Below are 12,441 nucleotides of genomic sequence, written 5' to 3'. Positions count from 1 at the left end.
GGGGTGTCCTGAGCTGCCCTGGTAATCATGGAAATGTGTGCTTGGTTCTAGGTCGCCCCAGCCCAAGGCAGGGGAGGAGGAGTAACACCCTCCCGGGGGGGTGCGTGCTAAGCAAGAGGTGCAAGGATGTCTTTGCACTTGAAGGTGGATTTGAGCGTGAGGACACTCAAGCTCCTTCATAAAGTTCTTCGGAGCCCAGTGACCTAACACATTGACTGGGCAAGACGTTAGCGTCATCGCATAAATATTGGGCTCCAAGTACAGGATACATATATTTTTTTTGCATTGAAAAGAATCACCTATCATATTTTCCATTTGAAAATTGGCACAATCGCGGGGAAGATACGCTGATATAGAACAACAAATATTTGAGCATTATCTATAGAAACCTACTCCCTACCCCAAGTGTCCTGAGCTTTTCAGGACAATTAGGCGATGCATTTAAGAAAGATATTTATCCCTTTTTGATCTAGTCAAAGAGACCTAATGGGATAGGTATTCTGTGAACTAACTTTGTACATACTCTATTTGGGTTTCATTTGCAGAAATGGTATCTGCAAACATTTGCCAGCAAATATAGCCATATTTTGGGAGGACTCGGTCACTGAGGTCCCAGGGAACTGGGTCCGATGGAATGCAATGCAAGCACAACTTCTTATAGCCATTCAGCTTGCTGTGGGGAGGTGCGCTCCGCAGACCCACATCGCACAGTTCATGGAATCTAGGCCCGTCTCTTCTTCTAGGTAGGCGGATGCTTGCCTCTCTCACACAGGCCGCTTGTGAAACTCCAGCTCACTTTCTGCGGTCCTGGCATTTGACTTTGCTGCTCCCCCAGAACAACATGGGACGTGCTCAGTGGCCTCTGGTGTCTGTGGGTGAGCATCAAACACGGTAGACAACACGCGGGATGGAGGGAGAAGGGAAGTGTCCCCACAGCGCTCCAAAGTGCAAATTCTCCCTGTTCCTTTTAGCAGCAAGACACGATCCAGATTTGGTCCCATGAGAAATCTATGCTTTGTGTTTCGGTCCAGGACTTTTTTTTTTTTTTTCCCATCTCCCATTTCCCCCCAGTTGGCCCCCCTCTTCCCAGCCCCTCCCCACCCCTCCAGGTCTTCACTACCTTATTGCCCGTGTCCATGGGCTATGCCTATAAGTATATAAGTTCTTGGGTTTATTCGGTCCAGGACTTTTGAAGCAGATGCCATTGACATGGGAGTAGGGAGTGTCGTGGATGTCAAATACGATTTCCTTGAGGGCGCTAAGGGGACTCTTTCCTGAGACCCAGTTTGGAATATGAATTGGGGGTGGGAGTGGGGTGAGGAGCGTAGGACAAACAACGTTGGCAGGGGTCAGCAATGGACTACAGAGAAAAGGCTGATGTATCCATGAGCACTGCCCTGCCTGGAGGGGCAGTGAGCTATGGACTTGAGCCACTGGCAGTGAGCGGCTGCCTGAAGAACTCATGCTTTGAGGTGATAAGCAAGACTCTCAGCACTGCAAGGTGCCACTTTCCCGACCAGCAGTCTCCAAAAATCTTATACCGAGTGATGATGGCTCCCCGTGTGAGAAATCACAGGTTTCGGGAGGCGCTCGGGTCCCACAACAGCTGGGGGCCGTCTTACTGTGGTTCTTTGGAGTGACTGAGGGTCGAGGGCACCTTTCTACCCTCAAGCCGAGATCGGTTTTAATGGTTAAAACATTTCCTCTGCTTCTCTTGGGTCCCACCTCTCTATTTACCTTTGTTTTTTTCTGTACAGCGAAGACACATCGACTCTGATTTGCCATCCTGATACTCCCAACTATATACATGTGCCACTGTGGGTTAATGTTTCTTCCAGTGCTTTATAGACGGCCCCTAACAAGGAGTGCTATGTCGATCCAGAGAGGCCCAATGTAATATAGCTGTAATATACTTGCCACATTCTTAGGATGTGAAATGCAGTGGCTAGTGTCCTACAAGAGAGCCACGTCCACCTGGGGCGACTACAGCCCTCAGAGCATTGTTCTCCAACGGGATAGCGGGATTCGATGAGCAGCTAGCACATGAGGAATTCACAAGGCCGTTCGAGGCTGCATTCCTCCTTAAGGTGGATCTTGTAAATCTAAAACGTGATTGCTTTTTCGGGGTGGCTGCAATAATTTTGGGGTGAGCTCCCTTTGATGTCCGAGCGCTAACTTCTGCACTCTCTTTCCGGCTCCGTATACCAACCACCTAAACAACCAAGGGCAATTGTCATCACATCCCTGCGTGTCCCCACGAAGGATTGTCGGGCACGTGCCCACCTCTCAAATGCTGCCACTACTGCTGAGACACATGCTTCTTTAACTACAGTCTCTGCGGCAGGGCAGGGGGTGGGGGATGGCGGGGAAGGTACAGCATTCCTGTTCTTCCCAGAGAAATGGAATTGTGGAGAATGAAAGGGATGAGGTTCTCCTCTCGTCCAGCAAATCTGTACCCAGTTCATGATGGACTTGAGGACGCCCAGTTTGGGGGTGGTTACTTTTAAGGGTCTCCACGGTATTGTGGCACTTCCCGATGCCGATTTTCCATCTTTTGTCCCATTGAAAATAATTCGCGCGAGGGGTTGTGTCAACTTGTGAAGTGTTTAGCACATGGGCCTGAGGCCGTGGTGCACAGACCCCTCCGTGCCTAAGGTCTCCTGGTACCTTGTGTGCGCTCATTAAAAAAATAATAAAAACGATTGTAAACAAACCTTTAAGCACTGAGGCTAGAGATTCTTTTCCGATTCTGAGGTCTTCTGGGTTCCCACGTTGATAGGATCAGCTGGGAGGAGCATCAGGAATCCTTTCCTTTCACTTTGTTTTGCAGATGGGGATCTTGGGAGGTTAAATGACGTGTCCCAGGTGACACGTAGTCCTCGAAGCAGAGGCTTACAATGATGCTCTCTCTATAACTCGGGACTTATTCCTCACTGATGTCCTACTACGGCGCCCCCCACAGGGTCTTTGGATAATGAGACAATGTGACCTGCTCTTACCTTCCACTTCCCTCTTTTCCCTTAGATTGCCAAATTTAAAAATGGCAACAGCCGCCCGGCCCGCATGGCTCAGTGGTTGAGCGAGCACTGACCTATGAGCCAGGATGTCACCGTTCAATCCCCGGTCAGGGCACATGCCCGGGTTGTGGGTTTGATACATATTGGGGGGCATGCAGGAGGGAGCCGATCAATTAGTCTCATCATTGATGTTTCTATCTCTCTCTCTCTCTCTCTCTCTTTCCCCTCCTCTCTCTGAAATCATTAATAATAATAAAAAAAAGATATTTTAAAAAAATGACGACAGCCAATACAACAATAGCCATCCGTTGTGAACGAATCATTTATATATATGTATACACACACACACACACACACACACACACACGAGTGGCCAGATTATTATGATCTCTGAACGCATAATAATCTGGCCACTCTCTCTCTGTGTGTGTGTGTGTGTGTGTGTGTGTGTGTGTGTATGAGGCCCAGTGCATGAATTCGTGCATGGGTGGGGTCCGGCCAGCCTGGCCAGGGGGAGGGGACATGGGCGGTTGGCCAAACTGCCTGCTGGTCAAACTCCTAGTCGAGGGGACAATTTGCATATTAGCCTTTTATTATATAGGATATACACTGAGTGGCCAGATTATTATGTGTTCAGAGATCATCATCATCTGGCCACTCAGTGTATATATTTAGTGTGTTTCAGAGTTTCAGTAATTAGTTTACGTGTGCCGTGAGATGAGCAAGGTTGAAAAGTGCTGCCCTAGTTAAATGGTGAGGAGCAATGAACATGTCACATTCAAAATACTTCATCACTGGATTGATCTGAATGCTGACCCAACAGTGCAGCCACAGCTCTGGGAGAGGGTCTTGGAGGCCCTGCTTTGCTGAGCACGATGGGTTAGGCTATTGGATGGTGGAGAGCACTGGGGACTGGGGGGAGGGTCCTGGTTGAGTGTGTGTGTGTGGGGGGTATTCAGGGAATTTAGAGTAGGGCCTCTTTGCCAATTGATATGGAAGCACTTCAGTGTTTTAACAGGTATGGAGGTGCCAGTGTGAACTGGCTGAATAGACACCGTAGGAGAAGGACTTGTCAACACCAGTGCAGCATCCTCGTCTAGTAGTGGTTTCCAAGGACCTACGAAGGCTGCCGAGACATCCTTCATTGAAAAACTTGAGGTCGGATTTAGATTCGGCCAGGTATGCATTTTGCTTTATACACACTAGAGGGCAGCAGCTACCTTGGAAATGTGGACACAGGCCTGTACTCCAGGGCTGGTTAGCGGGCTCTTGCAGTTTCAGTCAAGGGAGATGAGGCAGCTTTTGCAAAAACACCCGAGTGTTTTCTCTCTATTCTTTAGGATGCACCTACATGTGGAGACGATTCCTGAGGACATTTGTTGGAGGGCCCAGGGCGTCCTTCAACCTATTGTCACATGCTTGGGCCTGAAATAGGGAGACTTTCCTAATCTTCGGGGGCAGTTGTCCAGATTCAGCAAATATTTATTAAACGCCCAGGTGGAAACGCCTGGCACACCGTAGCAGACAGCTGGCATTTGACCCATGCTTATTTAACCGGTCCCTCACCATTTACTGTTGCTGGGTAATTGCATATAGGCAAAACACTCTGGGTGTGCCCTGAGGATTTGTGAAGATGAAGTGTTATAAACAAGGATGCAGAAATGAGTGGTGGTTGCATATTCACTCACAAGGTGTCTGTGCAAAAATTGAACTTTTCCACATATGGGAGGTGGCTGCTGACATTAACCATATTTAAACACTGTCCTAGCCCAGCTGGCGTGGCTCAGTGGTTGAGCATTGACCTGTGAACCAGGAGGTCACAGTTAGATTCCCAGTCAGGGCACGTGCCCAGGTTGCAGGCTCAATCCCCAGTAGGGGGCCTGCAGGAGGCAGCTGATCCATGATTCTCTCTCATCATTAATGTTTCTCCCTTCCTCTCTCAAATCAATAAAAATCTATTTAAAAAAGTTATTAGACATAGTGACAAAAAACACAACATGTGGAGGTTCATATAATTTTGGTATTTATTTTAAGCTCCTTTTCAGGATATAAATGGTTTGTGGAGTTTGAGTGAATTATGGATTGTGGGTAAAGTGTGGTGTGTGTCTGTGTGTCTGTGTGCGTGAGTGCATGCGCACGTGTGTGCATACAGCGCTTGGCGGGGTGGTGGTGAGTAGCACAGTGAGGCTTCACGGTTACCATGACTACATCATGAAACTCCCCTGACAACTTGAACCATATACAGCCAAGAAGGGGGTTTGAAAAATCATACCAATGAAAATAGAGGGGGTTACTCATTCCCTAACTGGGAAACAGTATTTCCTTAAATATTACGACCATCTGGGCACATTCTCTTTAAAGATTCTGTACTCCAGATGCATTTTTGTCAAACAAAGCAGAGTTATCTTTAGTTACACAAGATTCGAGGAGCAGTGACTGAATGCCACAATTCTACGGTAACCTGGGAATTGGCTGTACAGGGGTGTTTGGTTTAGCTGGCACTGTGGGGGTCTCTGTGGCCACATAAGAAAAAAAAAACCCTTCCTTGGAACTGCCGGGTTGAACTGGGGAGGACAGGCTGAGCAGCACGAAGATTCTCATTGTCCTCCTTTAATCTGTGCCAGCCACAGCTTTTCTGGGTCTGCCCGGGCTCCCAAGGATGCCACAGCTTTGGGGAGAGATAACCCGAGGAAGGATCATGAGGAGGAGTCACTTGACTTGGGGCCTCAGTTTCTACATCTATAAATGATGAGGTTCGGAGTGAAATATCCTCCAGGTCTTTTGCTTTTTAATTTACATCTTCATTAATTGCCAATGCTAGAGGAGGTCAGTTGATTGGACACTTTTAGCAGGACACGGTGAGGTACTCTGCTGATCCACTCACCAGTGAAACTGGTGAATATTGTTATTTTTTTTGTTGATTTCAGAGAGAGAAGAGGGAGAGAGGGAGAGAGAGAGAAACATCAATAATGAGAGAGAATCACCGATTGGCTGCCTCCTGCACATACACCACTGGAAACCAAGCCCACAACCTGGGCATGTGCCCTGACTAGGAATCAAACCATGACCTCCTGGTTCATAGGTTGATGCTCAACCACTGAGTTGCACCATCTGGGTGAGGTAAACTATTTCATGGGGCAGTTTAAGGCCTCCTGGCTGAGCATCACTTACCTGGGCTGGTGTCCTGTGGGTATCAGAGCATTGCCACCTGCTGAGGGATGGCAGGGAGTATCTCAGGGCATAAAGCTCTTGAGTGTAAACCTTCTCTTCTCTGAGAAGACAAGCAAGCATCCTAGAAAGGCAATAAAGCGCTCCATGTTATATTAGTGTGACTGTGCCATCTGCAGGTTTCGTCCAGGGCAATGACACACAGCATCCAGGTCCAGGTCCTGCCTTTCCCCTTCCCCAAGTTTATTCTGTGGTCTATAAGTTTCAGTCATATGGAGGACTGAATGTGTGGCTTTATAAATGTGACGAAGAAGCCATATAGACAAATTTGCTAAATAATTCCATTATTTATTTATTTATTTATTTTCCCAAATAAATCTTTAATGAATGCATGGGCTACACACACGGCTCCAGCGATGTGTCCGGAAATACAGAGCAGTGACCTTGCAGGCAGGCCAGAGCACCCGGATAGAGCTCTCGCTCACCCTAAATAGGTGGTGGGACGCAAACCACAGAGGTCACCAGCCCCTCTAACCCTGGAGGGTCTCGCGCACTCCCCAGTCTTCTCTGTGCAGTCTCTCTCTCTCTGGTGTGTTGCACCCGAAAGTGACCCTGTAGAAGCGACCTCCACGTGGCTCTGTGCTCCAGGTGGTGGTGGGATCCGCGTGGAGCCGAGCATGCGCTCTGGATGCCTGGACATGAGCCTGATGGGAGGAGCAGAGCATGCGCTCTGGGCGCCTGGGCACGCGCCTGAGAGGAGGAGCCGAGCATGCGCTCTGGGGCGCACAGCCAGCCACAGGAACTGAGCATGCGCTCTGGGCGCCAGGGCACGAGCCTGACAGGAGGAGCCGAGCATGCGCTCTGGGCGTCTGGGCACGAGCCTGACAGGAGGGCTCTCGTCCGCGAGGCCGCGGCTGTGGTGACGCCTGTGGTTCCGCCTGCTCCCTGTGCTCCGAGGCCCGAGGCTCCAGGCCGTGTGGCGGGGACAGCCGAGGGGACCCTGCAGGTAGGCCGCGGCCCAGGAGAGGGCGGCCGCCATGGAGGTGGAGGGGCCGGCCGCTTCCCGCAGCTCCGGGGCCCAGCTTCTCTGTGGTCTCTTCCCTCGTTTGTGGTCGGAGCCTCACTCCGCGCTGTTGTCTCTCCGGGTGACGGCTCCCTGTGCTCGGGGACTTGGTTCTGCTCAGCATCCTCCTCTCCTCCCTCCCCGCCCCCCCCTCCGCCATCTTGGACCCCCCTCAAGTGTTGAACTGAAAAGCAGTGAGTGAACCGCACTTGGAATTGGTGCGTAAGGAGGAAGTGGCCCTCCTTGGACCGGAAGCAGCAGGTGGCGCCTGTCACCTGTGCGGGGTTGGTCCAATGAAGGGAAGTTTGGGCCGCAAGTCATTGTTCTGTGGGCGGGGCCACTGCCCCTGAGACTGGGTCCCTGACTAGACTCCAGGGGCCCATGTCAGACCGTGCGGTGATGGCGAACCTATGACACGCGTGTCAGCACTGACACGCGTAGCCACTTCTGATGACACGCGGCCGCGTGCCGAGGATGAAACATTTGCTGCTCCTGAGGATGAAACATTTGCGAATAGAGTCTTGGAGTTAGTTTTTTCCTCAAAGTGACACACTACCCGAGTTATGCTCAGTTTTTTGGCGAAGTTTGACACACCGAGCTCAAAAGGTTGCCCATCACTGGTAGGGGCTCGGTTCGGGCAGGGAAAAGGGGCTTCTTTTGTTTAGGGCTGTCTCATAAATACTTAAAAAATATATTTTATTAATTTCAGAGAGGAAGGGAGAGGGAGCGATAGAAACATCAAATGACGAGAGAGAATCATGGATCAGCTGCCTCCTGCACGCCCCCTACTGGGGATCGAGCCCGCAACCTCGGTATGTGTCCTGACCCAGAATGGAACCGTGACCTCCTGGTTCATAGGTCGAAGGTTGACCTCCTGGGTCATAGGTTGACGCTCAACCACTGTGCCACACAGGCCTGGCTGGAGTCTTAACTTTTTTTTTTTTGCTTTATGATCTACCTTTTATTAAAACAAGTTCGCTTTTCAAAGGGAGGCATCTTTCTAGTTTCACATTTTCCTTTCTCAAACAGGAGCTTATATGGAGTCTTAACTTTTAAGGCAGGATTGATGAGCTAAGCAAGAGAACTCATAGGGTGAACAAATGAAAAAAAGTAACTCGAACCTCCTATATGCACGGTAGGGCCAAAGTAGATTTACAGTTGTTTGTATGGAAAATCGTATTTAATAAGTAATAAAGACACAAGGATAAACGGTGTCTCCTGTACTCATACTGTAAACCTCCCTTTCCCCCACCCTGTGTTGGTATCTTACAGTGTACACACCACCCCCTGTTCTAGCCACTTAAATACTTTATCAGGTGGTTCACATGGAGATGAGATATTTTCCCCTAACTCATTGTGATAAGTGAGTGCATATTCTGGGGGGTCTTTAAATGAAAGGCAAGTGCCCACTCTGAATCTCTCATGGTCTCCCTTCTCCCTCTCTATTCTTTTTTTAAAATAAATAAAAAGATTTTAATTTTTTTTCAGAGAGGAAGGGAGAGGAAGAGAGATAGAAACACCAATGGTGAGAGAGAATCATGGATCGGCTGCCTCCTGCACACCCCACACTGGGGATGGAGCCCACAGCCAGGCATGTGCCCTGACCACGAATCAAACTGTGACCTCCAGGTTCTTAGGTCGACACTCAACCGCTGGCCACGGCGGCTGGGCTCCCTCTCTATTCTAATGCTTTCCTGAGACAGACCACCTCTCTTGTTACTCTATGTGGAATTTTGCACTTTCTCATCCTACAAAAGCCAGTTAAAAGAATCAATTAAAGTCAATTTTGTGAAAGCTGTGGTCCAAAAAAGGGGGAATAAATGAACAATGGACGCTGAAAGGCTAATATTGTCCGATAAGACTCATTTACAGGCCAAGGACTGACAGCAAGAGCAAGGTCCCAGCCTGAGGCCTTGATTGGGCCAATGATTCACTGCTCCTGCGTTTTCTTGAAATGTTCCCTCTGCAGGCTGAAGTTTCAGTCAAGGCGGGAGATGGAGCATATCAGCCTGAGCAGATGGGCAGCCCCTTTTTTTCCGTTTGAAAATTGGAGTCGCCCAGCTGCGGTGGCACATGTCGATGTTTCTCTCTCACTCCCTCCCTCTCTCTCCCACTCTAGAAATCAATGAAAAAAATGTCCTGGGGTAAAGAAACAAAACAAAACAAAAAACCCCCAAAACCTTGGAAACCAGAAAGCTCAGGAGCTCACAGCTGTGTAATGCCAGGTCCTATGTTTTCAGAACACACTGTCGTTCCATACTTTCTTTTGCATTATGTCAATACCCACTTCGATTCAGTTTTCTCATTCCCAAGATAGGTATAATGATATTTTTATTCCTACACACAAATAGAAGCTGCTTAGGATAAGATGAACATGAATGAAATAGCCTTGTAATAGATTAAAATGTTGTGGAATACTCAGTGCTGTTATCGTCACCATTGATTTTATCGTAAGATCGGTCCTCCTGTATGTTGTTCAGGCTTCAGTCATAAGATTTTCATACTCGGAGGCTCCTTAGAGGTCATTTCTCTCAAGCCCTTATTTTACAGTTGAGGACACTGAAACCCAGGGAGGCTGATGTAACTTGCAGAAGGTCAGATCTCATCATAGAGGTTCTCCAATATCGGACTTCTCTAAGGATGCCCATCTAGTGGAGTGGTTCCCTTGAATGCCTGCACAGAATCAAGCTGAGGCTGTTTGTTGTCTGTTTCACATATAATTCCCCCCACCTCCCGTATTTGACATCACAAACAAAAGCACAAGGCCAGATGCTTAATTGCTTCTAAATGGAGGCTGTGAAATGGCAAGCAACTTTTTGCCATCTTTTTTGTGGGTCATTGTGTCTTCCCCAAAGTCATTGTATTTTTGTTGTTTGTTAGCTTATTTCCAAACTGGGGATTATAAAAGCTGTCTTTTAAAGCATTGGAAGGACTTACGGCAAACAATAATACAGCATTTCTAGATTCTTCAGGCATTATATGATACCTTAAATTTCCATTTGGCATGCAATTAGATGGCCATAACCGGTATATTTCAAATCAACTTTTATCATAACATAAAGCTCTCCATAGAAAGGAAAAGGCTATTTCTGGCAGATATTTTTTGACAGTCTGCTTTTCTTTCCTTCTTTGATAAGTGGAGTTTATTTTTCTCAGATAAGAAATAGCATTTATGTACGTTGCAGAAAAACTAGAAAATATTTTTAAATGTAGAGAAAAGCGAAAATATCCATAATCTCGTTGACTCAGAAAAATCTCCTTTATTATTTTAGTGCATTTAATTCCAATTTTAAAACCTTTTTTATGGGAATAAAAATATACAAACGGATATGTGTAGCTTAAGAAATAAGTGGTGGGAAAATAAAATCCACTTTCTGGGTTTCTTTTCCATGAAAACCAAGCAGCAAACTGGGTGCTTCTTGCATAGCCTCTGTTCGGCAGGACATGGACAGGAGGGAACATTTCAGAGGAGAAAAAATATCTCTGCCCTCATCTGAAATGCAGTGTGGATAGATGAAGAAAGTGAGGTCTTATGGTCCACGTACAGCATAGCTGATTAAGCAAGAAGACTCCGGTGACATGAACAACTTTCTATTCTTTAAAGGAACTGGCCCAGGCTCAGAAGGAGGTAGAAAGATTAATTGCCGAGTGACAGGCCGGTTTCAGCACCATATCAAGGTCTGTTAATAGGATCATGGAATGAGAATTGGGCTTGGAGCTGGTTTAGCTGGAAGACTGTAAGACTGTTCCAATAAGACTCTAATCCCCACTGGATGGAAGCAAATGACTGCACCTCGTAAAACATGCCTATGATTCATGGCACACTTTCTGGCAGAGATCTCAGGCAGCCCTGAGGGATCGACGGAGCTGCGATTCCACATGAATTGATGATACAAAGGGCGCTGTGTTCCAGGTGACCTCACACCTAATTGAATGAGGCAGACACACTTAATACACCTGATCATGTTTACTGCATGCATTATTGTCATTTAGCATTGATCAGCCTTAACTAATAGTGTAAAGGGTAAGGGGTCTGGCTCTGAATTCTGATAGACCAAACCTAATGAAAAAAAAGCTCTGATTGAATCATCTTTAAAATGATGACAAAGGCCTGGCTGGTGTGGCTCAGTGGTTGAGCATCAACCTATGGACCAGGAGGTCAGGGTTCAATTCCCGGTTAGGGCACATGCCCTGGTTGCGGGCTCGATCCCCAGTGTGGGGCATGCAGTAGGCAGCCGATCAAGGATTCTCTTTCATCATCGATGTTTCTATCTCTCTCTCCCTCTCCCTTCTCTGAAATCAATAAAAATATATTTAAAAAAGAGAAAATGCACTCTTTCCTTGAACTTTCCTCTTCCCTGCCTCACTTTGTCCATTTCCTCACTTGTGTATTGAAGCCTTGCCTTCCGGACTCCTCACTCAGGCTATTTATGGGAAATTCCCAAATAAGATGCTATGTAAGGTGCAACCACTTGTTTTCATGCAAAAAAAAAAAAAAGGAGAAAGAGGAATAAAAGGAAGCAAAGGCAGTGCTGATGATTCATGCATCCCTTGAAATCCCCATCTGAGAGAGAACGAGAAACTAAAGATGGCTTAAGATGGGGCAGTTTCTCTGGGGGAAAGAGGAGAGCCATTTCCCTCTAAGAATAGCACCAACACTTCCACAGCTGAAGTTATTCCACAAATATTGTTTTGTTTGCGCATCTCAGTGGTCCTGTAGAGTAAGTAGAATTACCCATTTAACAGATGAGGATATAGGATCAGAATGCTTAGTTGTGTCCCCAAACCTGGTGACAGTGCCATCAGATCATTGCTGTTTTTCTCAAGTAGATGTGGAGGTATGAGAGAAGCACTATTAAGAAACTGTAGCCGCATCTAGAGCTAGTCGGAATCTCTAGTACACTGCCCACTAATAAAGCTTACAAATATTCTATTGGCTGCTTGGTATGACTAAAAAATACTGGGAGATAGCGTTTCTATCCTGGCCAGCGATGACAAGGTCCTTCCGTTCTCTTGTGTCTTCGATTCTCTCTCAAACTATGCAGTCTGATCAGTGCTGAGTCTCCTGTCTCTACCAAAAGAGTCAGCTGATACAAGAAAATAGATTTGTTTGCAGCATAGCCTCTGCCTGTGGAAGCAGGCCGGGAGGAATCGCTCTAATTCCTGTAAAATAAAGGTCGCAGATCCATCCTC

Source organism: Cnephaeus nilssonii, assembly GCF_951640355.1.
Source record: "Cnephaeus nilssonii genome assembly, chromosome: 24".
Taxonomy (NCBI): Eukaryota; Metazoa; Chordata; class Mammalia; order Chiroptera; family Vespertilionidae; genus Cnephaeus; species Cnephaeus nilssonii.
This window is presented reverse-complemented; position numbering follows the sequence as displayed.